At 42.6% G+C, this 10,795-nt stretch overlaps 1 pseudogene; it reads right to left on the reverse strand.

Moving 5' to 3' along the window:
* Positions 1-162: 162 nt before the first annotated feature.
* Positions 163-5,046, reverse strand: LOC115873105 (annotated as a pseudogene).
* Between the last annotated feature and the right edge of the window lie 5,749 nt (positions 5,047-10,795).

The raw sequence follows: 10,795 nt of genomic DNA on the forward strand, positions 1-10,795 counted from the left end.
TCTATAAATGCTCTTTGCCTCCTAGCTCTTTCCTCTATTTCCTTTTACTTTCCTCTTGTCCCACTATCATGTTCAGCCTTCATTTGGGTTTCAGTCATTCCTCTTGGTTACATTGCCCTTGATCAAACCCTATCAGGCCTCCTACATCCAACCGTTTCTTGGCTAATCTTCATGTACAGTCTTCTTCCTAGTACTTTCAAATACTGCACAATGCTGCAGGCCGTTACATATTCCAGTGAGCATTTGAAAGACAAGAGGAATTGGCATCACTTTCACCTCCATTTGACAGAGCAGAAACCAATGGAGTAAAACCCTTCCTTTTGGTGGCAGTGGAACATTATGATTCTTGACTGCCATACGTCCCTGTTTAGAAAAGGCCAAAGCACTAGGATATAGAACACTGCATACTAAGGCAACCAGTGAACTCTTCCCAACACAATTCTCCCAGCTGGTATTACCTGAATACAAAGCATCATTTACAAAGAGTTTGTAGATAAAAAGGAAGCGTAGTCAAGAATGAAAATGTCTTGAAAGCATCATGCTGAACTTTGAAGCAGTACTTTTCTAAGATAGTAATTTCCTCCCCTATAATTTCCATCACTATTGATGTTCTGAATCTTGCACCTTTTGGTGAAAACTTGAGCTGACCATGAGTCTGTGTTGCCAACCTGATGTCCTTAAGGTGCTTCCCTTGCTCCCCCCAGTATCACACTTACAACCCCCTGCTTGGTTCCAGCTCCATGACCAACTGAGCACCACCATTTGGGTAGATCACATGACCCACTTACCTTTATTCTTTAAGTGACTGTAAATACACTTCTTTAATATGAAATCTGAGGGTGGCCTGATTGAGTTTCTTCCCCCCCCCCCCCCCCGTCTTATTTAATTTCTTATACCCACTGACCTTTGGGGGCCTGCTACCCTCCCCAGCTTGAGGTATCTAGACCATGGTGCCATGCCAAGTGCTTGATGCAGTTGTGTTATTTAAGACAGTACCAGAGTGCCTTCATTGTATGCAAATACTTTTCTAATCTTTTTCTGATATTTTCTATCTTGAATTTTACTGGCGAAAAATCAAAGATATCATCCTAGTATTTCCCCACAATCCCTTCCAGCATTCAATAATACTTTGAAGCTATCTCTATCTCTATATATGTCTCTACTAATCAGGGGAAATCTGCATATTGCCAAGAGGCTTATGACTTAGAATGAATGCAAATACCATGCTTCAGAACCATTTCACTTATAAGGCGGCTATGACAATGTACAACAAAACCTTTAAAAAACTTGAGATGGGGCAGGAGGGAGATAGAAGCAAACAGAGGAAAGATCTAGGAAGCAAGGGTACGGATAGAAGTATAAACATAAGCGTGCACTTCTATAATGGGTACATAAGCAAATGTGGTGAAGAAAGCTGATGGTGTCCAGCTATCAAAAGACACAGTGGCTGGGGTCTTAAGGGCTAGAAGTTAAACAAGTGGGTCATCTAGCAGAGAAGCAACCAGCTACATGGAAGAAGGCTACTAGCCTGTGCGATCATGAGGTGTCGACCAAATCAGGTAACAGAAACAAGAAGACCTCGAACAAACAAACAAAAAGCATATTGTTGAGAATGAGGAGCAGAGACCCAAAACCCATATGCAGACAATAGGACATCCCCTCACAAAAGGGTCACAAGGAAGGGATGAGTCAACCGGGACGGATAGCACTGATGAAACACACACTATTCCTCTGGTTCTTTGAGGCTCCCTCACCCCCCACTATCATAAGCCCAGTCCTGTCTTTCAGTTCTGGCTAGACTGGAACATGTACATTGAAAAAGATAAAAGCTCATGCACACAGAATCCAGGTCAGATAAGCCCCTCAGGAACAATAATGGGAGTGGAGATACCAGGAGGGTAGGGAGAAGGAGTGGGGGAAAGGGGAACTGATTCCCCAGGGGGATGAACAACAGAAAGGTAGATGAAGGGAGATAGCAATGAGTTATGAAAATAATAATTTATAATTTATCAAGGGGTCACAAGGGTGGGAAGGGGGGAGGGAAAAAAAGAGGAACTGATACCAAGGGCTCAAATAGAAAGTAAATGTTTAGAAAATGATGATGGCAATATATGTACAAATATGCTTGATACAATTGATATATGGATTGTTATAAGAGCCCATAAGAGCCCCTGATAAAATGATTTATAATAATAATAATAAAAATAAGAAGGCTTGAGAATTTTAGAAGGAAGTCACAGCTCAGAGCCAAGATAAATATTTTGGTGAGGAATGAAAGATTTGCTTTTAAATGTCTGAAAGTAGTTTGAAATTTAATTGACTCTTGGATATGGCCTTTCAGCTTCTTTAAATTTGGGGTATATAGGAGGGTAAGTCATACAATATTGTTCCTAAAGTTCCAGTTTAATGATGTGTGCACAGGCTTATTCCAAATAAAACACGCTGAACTAGGTCTCTGTTTCAGGGGCTGGCTGCCTTTCAGTAGTACGGTAAGTTTAGTCTCCTTCTGGTGTCTTCAAAAAAATGTCAAAGGCTTTCCCTCAGAGCAAGGTAGGGGATGCTCAATCAGTCGTGTGCAGGCTTCTGTTTCTAAAAATAAAATATAAATGCATTTGGAATGTTAAAAAAAAGTCTAATCAGAACGGATTTCCAAGGGGATTCGCTCATTCAGTCAAATTCAAGACAGAGAGGTCAGCTCAGACGGTTAGGGTGAGTGCTTTTTGGGCTACTAATGAAGGAATCCTGGTGTCACAGCCGTTATGAGTTGGGCTGCTAATTGCAAGGTCAGCAGTTTGAAATCACCAGCAGTGGGAGAAAGCTGGGCTTTGCACTTCCAAAGGGAGTTAGTCTCAGGAACTCACAGGGACAGTTTTCTGTCCTGGGATCTACAGGATCACTGGGAATTGGCATCGACTCCTTGGCAGTGTGAATGAGAGATGGACTGTTCTCAAAGAACACAGTGTGATCACAGGAGCTTGGTAGGAAGAAAGTTTAAGAAAACCGAAAACTGCATGGCTGAGAAAAAGGCCAGGGAATTGCACAAAGTAATTTTTCCCATCCTGAAGATGCTCGTTCTTCAAGGGTAGCAAGGGCTAGCCAGTAAGAATTTCACTGGGAAACCATACCGGATCCACTCTACAGCCCTAATTTTGACCGTTCAGTCTTCATTTTGTTCCTTAAATCCAAAGATCATTTAAAAGGAACATGATTTGGCCTGGTGTAAATCGAAGAGCACAGAATTCTTTGAGGAAGAGTTAGAGAAACGGGAAGAGTGCCTTCAAAGTCTGTCGACCTAGATGGAGAGTTTGTCGATGAACAACAGCTTCACCCTGGGAGAGACAGCTTCACCTACGCGTCCACATCAACTGACAGAAAAGGTAAATGTAACCCTTAAATCATGATGTGCCTAAGTTTCTGTTTCTCTCTCGCCTGGTATCACGCACATTTCAGGATGTTTTTGCTTATTCAGTTTTATTTGAGAAAGGAAAACCACTCTTGCTTGTTTACGACAATGGCGTCGTGCTGTTCAGGTTTAAGTGAAGCACGTTCCTTCCCATTTCATAGCCGGAGGATGTCAGGTCAGCTGTTTTTGTCTGAAATGATTTTAAAAACAATTCTGGTGACCTTTGTTTTACCCTCAAATAACTTTAAGAAGAGTTGGACATAAAAACTTCAAACTTTTCCTATTCATAGCCCTCTGAGGAATACAATCGTGGTAAGTTTGAGAAAAAGCTTAGTCTTTTTTTTTGAGTTGGAAAGCTCTCGTATTACATGTTTGCACATGCTCAGTCTGTAACTCATGGTCGGCGTATGAAAATTGATAGGAGACTTTTATGGCATGCATATAGATGGTCTTTTACTTTACTTACCATGTCATAGAACTTACACAGGCATACGGAATGTGCCATAACTTTTGTATTAAAGTTAAAACTCTATATTTGTTAAGGAATATGAAAACAAAGATCTGACTACAATAATGCAGAAGTCAGAGAGGAAATTCGACAATCCTGTTACCAGGATCACATGACGGGGCGGGCTCCGTCCAAGAGGTCTGAGTGCTTTGGCTTGCTTGGGAAAGGATTTTTTTTTTAATGCAGGGTGGGAGGTAGGGGGTGGGGTGTCTGTCTGCTTAGAGCCCTATGCAAACACTATTGGTCGCTGGTGTGGTCAGATTTCGGACATTGGAGGTTTAAAAAGAACTTCCATCAGAGTTCCATTTAGAACAGTAAAGGTTGTTACTTCCTTTAATTCCTGACACTCCCCCCCCCCCACCCCAATGCTTGGCAACCACCTAAAATGCAAGTCCTTCCCGTCACCTTCTGCCCTGGTTTAAATTCCATATTGCCCGACATTCCCCTTTCCCCATTCATCTTCCAACTGTTGCACTCTGATCCCTGGAATCTCTTCCCTCATGAGCAAACCATCTTGTACCCTAAGCCTTTTCCAGAATTCTTCTCGGCTCCTCAAACAGAGGCTGCTCATTCTCACAACAGCCCACGCAGCTGTGCATTTTCCTGGCAGCCTCTACCCTATAAAACACTCCATAATGCCGAAGTAATTAGATAAACAGAGCACATCAAACGCCCTCAAGCCCCAGCCCTTGTCATATTTTTCCAGTTTATCCTTTAGAATGTGTGCAATGAATACGCTGTATGCTTTTTTAAAATATAACATGGTGCTATAAATTTTTTATGCTATACGTTTTATAAGACATTTACTGTGAGTTATTTCCAATCTATAGATAATTATAGAGACAAGTATAATGGACACTTGCATATCTAGATCCACACTTCACCCTGCGGCACTTCTGACCCGCTGCCGAGTGTCTCAGGAGGCTGAGCGCAGGTCCTGCCTGCCTCTACTCACCAGCTTGCTCTTCTGCTTCTGGTCGGTTTGGCTCATGGGAGGAACCAGCAGGAGGTTGAGGGATGGGAGGTGGGTGAGGTCAGCGTATTTATTCTTTCCACCCCCAGCTCCATTCCTGCTGAGTTGCTGCTTGCTGTCTGAATCCTTTGACTGAAAGCCAGGCCTCCTCTTTGGAGCCATCTTCACACCGTGGACCTAGTCTCTCTGTCTGGGTTCTGCTAAGCTATTTCATGTTAGCATGGTTAGTATAGGTATCATACTATCCTGGGTTGGTTTTCCTAAACCCTGCACCCAAAATAACGAAACCAAACCCACTGCCACAGAGTGAACTCAGCATGACAATAGACCCGCCCCACGGGGTGTCGAAGGCTGAACATCTTTAAGGAAACAGACTGCGACATCTTTCTCCCGAGGAGCAGCTGGTGGGTTGGTTCAAACTGCCCACCTTTTGGTTAGCAGCCAAGCCCTTAACCACTGTGTCACTAGGCCTCCTGTCAATGCCTTTATAAAACATCCCAGCATTAACAATATTGATGTAGTTTGAGTGTGACAGCTGTTTCCTGCTGGAACCGGGCTGATCGAAATCATTCTATCGATACCTTAGTTGCTTCCGATTTGTTTTGTTTTGCTAAGAAATGGATCTCTACAGGCTCATGGACTTACTTCATGTCAGTAAAAATATTCTTGCACAACAATTTGACTTTTAAAGTCTGATCTGAAGTACTTCTCTAACACCAGCTCATACCTAGACTGTTCTACCAAGTGGAATTAAGACTCCTTCGAGCTGTCTGTCCCACCAGGGGGCTATGGGTCACTGTCCTCTTGGACTAAAGTCACCCATGGATGAGCCCGATAGCAGTACTGTTTCTGTGCATGTGAATGTTGTAATTCCCCACCCTCAGACCGGGAACCAATTGTGGGCATACTCACAACCAGCACATCTGTTCTCTATTGTTCATCTCTTTTTTATAAAAATGGGGAGATATGTTTATGTTACATTTCATTTCAGATTGCCCTTTCATTACTTTCTTTCAATAATTCAGTAAATTCTTTAATAGCTTAAGAATGCCTTTGCAATGGCACATCCCCCACAGAAGGGATGAGTCAACCAGCGCTGAGTAAAGCACCAATGACACACACAATATTCCTCTGGTTCCTTGAGGCTTCCTCACCCCCCACTATCATGCCCCCAGTGCTGCCTTTCACTGCTGGCTAGACCGGAGCACGTACACAGGTGTAGATAAGAGATAAGAGCTCAGGACACACACAACCCAGGAGCAGGAATGGGAATAGCAATACCAGACGGGTAGGGAGAAGGGATGGAAAGGAGGGGAAGAAGGGGGAACCGATCATAATGATCGACACCCAACCACGCCCCCCACCCTTCCAGGGGGAAGAACAATGGAAACCTGGGGGAAGGGAGACAGTGGTTGGTGTGAGAGATGAAACAATGATTCACAATCTATCAAGGGGTCATGAGAGCGGAGAGGGGGAGTAAAAAGAGGAGCTGATACCAAGGGCTCAATAGAAAGTAATTATCTAGAAAAGAATGATGGCAACATATGTACAAATATGCCTGATACAATTGATGTATTGATTATAATAAGAATTATAAGAGCCCTCAATAGAATGATCAAATAAATAAATAGAAATGAAATAAAATTCAAAAAAAAGAATGCCCTTAAAAAGAGGAGACTTGGTACTCTTGTTTTTTTTTAAATTTTTTTATTTAATAAGGAACAAAAATGCAAAAAGCTCTTAATTGGAAATGACCTTTTTTTTTTTCCGGTTTTGAATAAAACCCTTTTCTGACCAAATCAACAATTTTAAATGTCAAAAAGAATGAAATTAAATATTATATGTCCTTGCCTATCTTAGATAATTAGCAAATCAGGTCTTTCAAACAGAATTAACCTAAGAAGAATGAATACCTGGAGGGGGGAGGGGGAAGAAACTGAATAGCCTTGGGGATAATATAACTAGAAATTGAAAATTCAATCCATGTTACATATTGAGTTACTGAATGTGATTTGACTATATGGAAGAGTAGCCTGGTAAATCCCTCCAACCACCGTCCATCCTGCACATGGCACTGAAAGCAATACTTGTCACTTAGGTTAGTATTTCACTGTGGCTTTCAAGATAATATGCTGTCCATTTTTTAATAACATTTACCGCGTTCATCTCCCTTTGGCTGAGCACTTATAGCAAAATTATTAGTGCTTATGCCTTACTTCAGACGGTATTTATGCTGCTTTCCAGAAACCACTTTTGTCTGTTGGGGAGAAAAAAATCCCACTGTAGGATTTCCAACCTTTTAGGCGAACATCTGACTCTATTAGCTCCTAAAGAGAAGAACCATAAATAATCTTCCCATTCTGTGCTTTTAGCAAAAACATTAATCACAGCGGTTTCTTCTTGGCCTCATGAGAAAATCCAGTCTTACAGCTTGAAATTTTGGTTTACCAAGTAGGATTTTTTGGGTGTGTAGGGTAGGGGTTGGAGAGGAAGAAGAGAAGGTCTTTGCTGGCCTTTAGGGATAAAAATGTTAGAAACCAGTGATTTCTTATTTGGGGGGGATCAAATTATATCCCAAAGTTCCTCTTAGTTATAAATTCAGGAGAGGGAGTAAAAGGGAAGGGAAGTTACATGAGCTCTTTTATGTCAAAAAGGTGCCATTTGTTTATTGATTGATTGTACTAATAATGCATTTGACTCATCCTTGTGTCCCCTGGAAGCTGATATGGTGCCTGAGCCACAATACGAGCCAGGGGCCACAATACGAGCCAGGGCCACAAGCCAACTGGAAGGAGAAGCTTAAAAAACTATGAAGTCATTAAGCCTGATTAATTGTGTTTCATTCAACATGGGATTGCTCTAAAATTCACTACATACGATTTCATGTTTTTCTTGTCACTGTAGTGAAAAGTGTTCTTAGATATACTTAATTTTATATCTAAAAAATGATTTTATTGGGGGCTTTTACTGCTCTAATAACAACCCATACATCAATTGTATCCAGCACATTTGTAATATGTTGCCATCATCATTTTCAAAACATTTCTTTCAACTTGAGCATTTGGGATCAGCTCCTCTTTTTGCCTCCCTCCCCCACGCTTCCACCCTTGTGACCCCTTGATTGATTATAAATTATTATTACTTTTGTATTGTACACCATCCGCTATCGCCCTTCACCCAGTTACTGCTGTTCATCCCCCGGGGTGGTGGTGATACGTCGATCACTGCGATCAGTTCCCCCTTTCTCCTTCTCCCCACAACTGCCCCCTACCCTCGTGGTATCCCTAGTCCCATGATTGTTCCTGAGGGGTTTATCTCTCCTGGATTCCAGGTGTCCAGAGCTCTTATCTGTACCTGCGTACATGCTCCCGTCTAGCCAGATTTGTAAGGTAGAACTGGGGTCGTGATGTTGGGGATGTGGGAAAGAAGGATTAAAGAACTAGAAGAATGTTGTGGATTTCCTCAATGGTATTCTGCACCTTGGCTGGCTTGTCACTTCCTGTGACCCTTGTGTGAGGGGATGTCCAATTGTCTACAGATGGACTTTGGATCTCTACTTTGACCCCCCTCCTTTACATCGGTATGATTGTTTGCTTTGCCCCAGTGGTGGTGGCGGAGGCAGGCAGCCAGACTGGGCACAATTCCTGTCTCCAGTGATGTCCCCTGTAGCTCTGTGAGTCAGTGAGGGGCTGTCGTGTCTCATGGTGGGGCTGACCTTACCATCCTCTCTATGCCTTGGCTGCTCTGAACAGGAAGGTCTTCCTCGGGGATTGGTGGGTCAGGATGCTGTCCACTATCTCTCTTCCCCTCTGGGCAGACCTGCCCCTCCCCCAGCTGTATCTTCAGTGCTGTCCTCTGTAGTGTAATCTTCTGGGGAGGGGGTCGACATAGCTGGAAAGCAAATACTTCTAAGTAAATAAGTATTTTCCTTTTCTTACATAGTGGCCATAAAAGAGAGAGAATGGTTGTTATTATTTTTAAAATTTTAGTGAAGTGTATATATTTCATACACATGTATACATATATATCACAACATTTTCCATTGTAGCAATGTTTACATAGTAACTTAACTGGCATTCATTAATTTCACCATGTTGTACAACCAACACTACTCTCCATTGCAAGTTTTTCAACACCCTTAACAGAAACTCAGTGCCCCGTAAGTAATACCTCTTCATCTCCCCTCCCACCAGCCCCTATTAAACTTTCATTTCTATGCATGACTGCAGTATACTGAATTACATAATATGGCCCTTCTAACCATAGTCCTGCATTCTGTGATGTAGTAGAAATCCTAACCTCTATACTGGTGGTATAGATGTTTACTTGTGTTTTACTGACTATGCAAAGGTATTCAACTGTGTGGATCTTAACCAACTATGGATAGCCTTGAGAAGAATGGGATTCCCAGAATACGTAATTGTGCTCATGTAATTGTGCTCATGTGGAACCTGTACATGGATCAAGAGGCCATTGCTCCAACGAATAAGGGAAAACTGCAGGGTTTAAAACCAAGAAAGGTATGCATGCATCAGTGTTGTATTTTCTCATCATATTTACCCAGTCTGCATGCTGAGCAATTCATGCAATAGAAGCTGGATTATATAAAGAATGCGGCATCAGGATTGGAGGGAGGCTTATTATATTCACAGCCTTTGATGTGCAGCTGACACAACCTGGCTTGCTGAAAGTGGGGAAGACTGAGGCACTTGCTGATGAAGATGAAAGATTGCAGTCTTCGATATGGATTTTGACTCAATGTTGGATCATTGTTGGATCAATTGGATCATTGTTGGATCAATAGGTAACGTCATGATAAGTAGAGAGAAGATTAAAGTTGTCAAGGATTTCATCCTGCTTGGGTCCACAATCAATGCTAACGGAGGCAGTGGTCAAGAGATCAAACGACACATCGCATTGGATAAATCTGCTGCACAAGACCTCTTTAAGGTGATGAAAAGTACCTTTGAGGACTAAGGTGCGCCGGACCCATGCCATGTTATTTTCAGTCACCTCCTAGGCTAGTGAAAGTTGGACATTGAGTAAGGAAGACCAAAGAAGAATTGATGCACTTGACTTGTGGTGCTGCCAAGAGTACTGAACGTGCCATGGACTGCCAAGAGAACCAATACACCTGTCTTGGCAGAAGTACAACCAGAATGCTCTTTGGAAACAAGGATGGTGAGACTTTGTCTCGCGGACTTCGGACATGTTATCAGAAGACACCAGACCCTGGAAAAGGACATCGTGCTTGGAAAAGTAGAGGGGCACCAAAAAGGAGGAAGATCCTTGATAAGATACATTGACACAATGGCTACAACGGTGGAATCAACCAGAGGAACATTTGTGACGGTGATGCAGGGTTTCCTTCTGTTTGTTGTACATAGGATCCCTGTGATTTGGAACCGACTGGACAGCCCCTAGCAACAACAGAACCTGTGTTAAAACAAGAAATAACTCCCAGACAGCTTCACTGGGTTTGTGTCTGCTTAATGGAGAAAAGCTGAAGCAGGAGACTGGAGGTCACAGAACTGGCTGAGACTAGATCTGACCTACCTAAGATATACAGAAGTGATCAACATGTTCTCCTCCCAACCTTTTGATGTCAGTAAGCAAAATCCACATCTCCATGGAACCCTTCAACATTGGCAAGATGCTAGCTTTGTGATCTCCCTTCTTGACTGGGTGAGTGTAGAAGACCAGTGCTGGTTACGAACACCCATCAGCTGCCAGTTATCACCCGAAAAGACTGCTGGCCCTGGACTTGGTAGCCATCTTTTCGTTTCTTTTTCTTATTTCTATTCTTCTTTTTTAGAACCTTGCAAGTCTGGCTAGACCAGAGGATGTACACTGGTACAGATAGGAACTGAAAATCCAGGGAATCCAGGGCGGATGAGCCCTACAGGACCAG

Source organism: Echinops telfairi, unplaced genomic scaffold (genome assembly GCF_000313985.2).
Source record: "Echinops telfairi isolate 266 unplaced genomic scaffold, ASM31398v2 ScPeMD7_7461;HRSCAF=8499, whole genome shotgun sequence".
Lineage (NCBI taxonomy): Eukaryota > Metazoa > Chordata > Mammalia > Afrosoricida > Tenrecidae > Echinops > Echinops telfairi.